Raw genomic sequence first — 4,211 nt, forward strand, 5'->3', positions numbered from 1 at the left:
CTGGCTCTTTTTTATGTCTTTCTTGCTGTCAAGTTCACTTTCAGCCCCTGCAACCTGTGACCCTCCTCTTACAGCAATAAAACGGCTACAATAGTTCTCAACCTCACGTCCTCCCGCACCATCCCACAAAAGAGGGCCTCCTCTGTGAGCTCCCCCACAAGTCCCAGAGTGTCCATATGGGCTCACATGCCCGGTTCTGCACACACTGTGGTGGCAGGAAAGTCGGATAAGCTGATGGGCTTCAGCAAATTCAAAGCCCATCCCTGGAGCTGAATCACCTGAAACCACAGGGTGAGAATGGGGCCGGTGGTGAAGGTCCCAAGAAAGTCAGCTTCCAGTTGGTGGAAAGAGGGGCATGGATGCTGGGAACCTTTGGGGGACTCCGCTATCTGGGGTGAGGCTCAGCTGGGCCAGGCGCTTCTCCTTTTCGTGCTTCAGTGGCCAGGTCTGTACTACAGTGGAGGGTGGGGTGCATGTCGGAGCCCTCCTAACCCTGCTATTCTACAGGTCTGTGGGCCTCAGAGGAGGTGGTGGCACTACCTGAAGTCAGTGGCTGAATGGACTGAATTTTGTCTGTTTAAAATTCACAGGTTGAAGCCCTAACCCTCAGTACCTCAGAATGTGACTGTATTTGGAGATAGGGCTTTAAAGAGGTGATTAAGTTAAAAATGTAGCCGTTAGAGTGGGACCTAATCCTATCTGACTGGTTTTCCTTTTAAGAAGAGGACATTAGGACACACAGAGAGACATCAGGGGCCCCATGTGTTCGCACAGAGAAAAGGCCATGTGAGGACACAGTCAGAAGGTGGCCATTGGAAAAGCCACCGAGCGAGGCCTCGGGAGAAACCCAGCCTTCCTCCTAGACTTCTAGCCTCCAGAACTGTGAGAAAATAAGTTTCTGTTGTTTAAGCAACCCCGTCTGTTGTACCTTCTTATGGCCATCCAAGCTGACTAATACAGTGGTCACGAACTTGGAACAAGTCTTTCTGTGAAGGGGGAGGGTTAATCCAACCAGGTTCTCACCCAGCTCCGCCTCTTACCGGTTGTCTGGGCAAGTCACTCCACTTCTCTGAGCCCAGCAGTATAGCTGGGGGAACAAATTCTTCAAAAGTGTTTGCTCTGTCAACAGTTTCGACTGGACACTTGCAGTCATGGCAATTATCAAAGGTGTAACAAAAAAACTTTCAAGGGAGCAGGGGAGAGCTAGGGCCAGTCTGACCATCAGGCTACTGAAGCATCAGTAGTTCAGACTTGGAGCAATGGGAGAGGTAGTCAAAGAGCAGTGTGCCCCCCACCGACCACTGGCAGAGTCCTCCTATCAGCCCCACGTGCTCCACTTCCAGAGCCTGCCCTCAGCACCTAGGGACGGAACTTTTCTTGGGCTCCTTCTCCCAGGTGATAAAATCTGGCTTGTGCTCCCGCTGGAGCCCCAGGTTCCTCATCTGAAAAAATGAGAATAATCACAGCATCTACTGCATGGAGTTGTTGTAAATATTCAATAGGATGATAAATGGAAAGGGCTCACTCCTACCGAGAGTGAATGTGAAGGCCATTGTAATTCACTATAAGACAAAGACACTATGCTTGCCTGAGAGTTACAGCCATCGCAGTTTCCTAAATACACCCCTACCCACACACAACCCTCACCCCTGGGTAGCTGGACCACCCCCCTCATTGGTCCCACTTACTTACCTCCATTCCAAGCTCCACATGGCAGCCAGCACAGTCTTTTAAAACATCCCTAAACATGTTCCTCCCAGCAGAAACTCCTCCCACCCCTGCCTATTTCCCTTGTCCTTGGGATCAAGGTCAAGTTCCCCAAGTGGCTTACCAGGCCTGCAGTGATCAGGCCCCTGCCCTCCCCTCCAGCCTCATTTCCACTACTCCTTTCTCCAAGCGCCATATTCCCACCAGATTGAACTATTGAACTGTCAGAAAAGTCATGACGCATTTTTGCAATGAAAAACATAGAAAAACACGTCTTGACTTCTCCGACAACCCAATATTTTCAGCTCCTCAAACATAACGTGCGTGTTGTCATCTCTGGGTCTTTGTCCCCTCTGCCTGGAATATACTTGTCCCACCTCTTCAATTGGCCAGTCATCCTTTAGGCTCCAGTTGGATGTTACTTCTGGGAAGACCCCTTGGCCTCTGAGCCCAAGTTGGGGGCCTCCGCTATGCTCTCGTGCTTCACAGCTCCCATGTTGGATTGAAATGGCCTTTTGACTTCTTTGTTTCCGTGCTACGCTGTGAACTCTGTGAGGGCAAGAACTGTGACTGTTTCGTTCACCACTGAATCTTACAGGCTGGCACAGGGCCTGGACAATTGCAGGCCCTCAATAAAAATTTGCTGATTGTATTGTTTTCCTATGGCTGCCAAAACATATTACCGCACACTTAGCAACTTAAATAACAAAAATGTATTATTTTACAATTCTGCAGGCCATCCTGTAGCGAGGGGGTGTAGGTCAAAAGCCTGCCACCAGTCTCAAGAGCAGGCTCCAATTCCTTGCCCGTTTGGGTTATTGGCACGATTCAGTTCCTTGCAGGTTAGGAGACGGAGAGTCCTTGCTGGATGAGGTCAGCTGAGGACCATTCCCAGCTTCTGGAGGTCACACACATTCCCTGGCTTACGGCTGCCTTCCTCCATCCTCAAAGTCAGCGACAGCAGGTTGAGACCCTCTACTGCTTCACATCCATCCTCCTTCTTATGCCAGCTCATCTCTTAGAACAAGGCGGGAAAGGCTTTTCACTTTTAAGGACTCATGTGACCAAATTGGGTCCATCTAGATAATCCAGGATCACCTTCCCATCTTTGGGTCTGTAACCTTAATCACATCTACAAAGTTCCATTTTCCATGTGAGGTAACATAGTCACAGGCTTTGGGGATGAGAATGTGGACATCTTTGGGAAACTATTATTCTGCCTAATACACTAATAAATGAAAGTTACTGAAAAATCAACAAGATGGAGAAACAAGCCTGAATGAAGGAGTTGGGCCTGGCAGAGTACCTGCTGTGTGTGCCAGGGAGGTGGAGACCCTGGGCTGGTGGTCCACAGGACGAGTGTGGGACCCAGGGGAGGTAGGAGGAAGCCAGAGAGGAAGACTGCTCTCCATGAAGCTAAGGATCAGAGGAGAACTCTTTGGAGGCAGCAATGATGCTGTGCCAGGAAGAATTAAGATGCCAAGTCGAATGTTAGGGATGTGAATTTGACTTCCTTTGGACTAGAAATTGATCCTCTTCCCAATTATAACCCAGGTTTTACCTAGATTCCCAGCCCTTAAAATACACATGTCAGCACATGTCAGCTAAAGCCACCATTCCTTCTCCTGTGGAGAGCTCAGTGTGCTTCCTAGATGACTGCGAGTAGTCAGAGTATACCTCTCACAAGTCATCCTTGGATCTCAGCACCAGCTTATGCTGAATTTGATCAATTTCTGTCCCTGTACCTCATCCTCTCCAAAGGAACTTGACTTTTTCTTTGATGTACACACACACACACACACACACACACACACACACACACACACACACCATTCCTGCAGGGCCTTTGTGGCTCTAACAGCCTTTATTGAAAGTCCAAAGTTTAACATCACAAGCATCAAAGCAAAAAACTCTTTAAATTTACATATTAAATATCCTGTATCTTAAATGACTTTCATGCTTCCTGCACCAGAGGGTTCTCACTGGCCACACCACAAAGCTCCCTGGACTCACACCATCTTGCAGGCCTCTCTATCCCTTTCATCCTTCCTTTTCACCACCCCCTCTCCTGGTTGGGCCCCTCTGAATTTTTCTCATTCCAGCGTACAGAGTAATGGCAACATACATTGATTTATTGGCCCCAATCCTTCACCCGTCCCTGTATCCTTTTACCATGTGACTTTGAAGTTCCTCCACTAGAAGTGGACTTTCCTACCCCTTGATCATGGGCTCAGCCATATGACTTGGGTTGGCCAGTGGGATGTTTGCGGGAGACCAGCTCCTACAGGTCCAGGGGTTCCCTCAGGTGGAGATGGCGTCAGCGAGGAAGAAGAGGAAAGACGCAGGAAGAAACAGGAGCGCTTTCAAGAAGAAGTGTCTCACTTTATTTTACAGCATGCCCCTTTTTATATTGGGCAGTTGACCATTATCTCATTAGTAAAAAAGTTATTTTACATAGTTTTGATCAGGGTTTTACTTCCTCATAATTCTTATGCTCCAGGGTA

Source organism: Hipposideros armiger, unplaced genomic scaffold (assembly GCF_001890085.2).
Source record: "Hipposideros armiger isolate ML-2016 unplaced genomic scaffold, ASM189008v1 scaffold_3, whole genome shotgun sequence".
Lineage (NCBI taxonomy): Eukaryota > Metazoa > Chordata > Mammalia > Chiroptera > Hipposideridae > Hipposideros > Hipposideros armiger.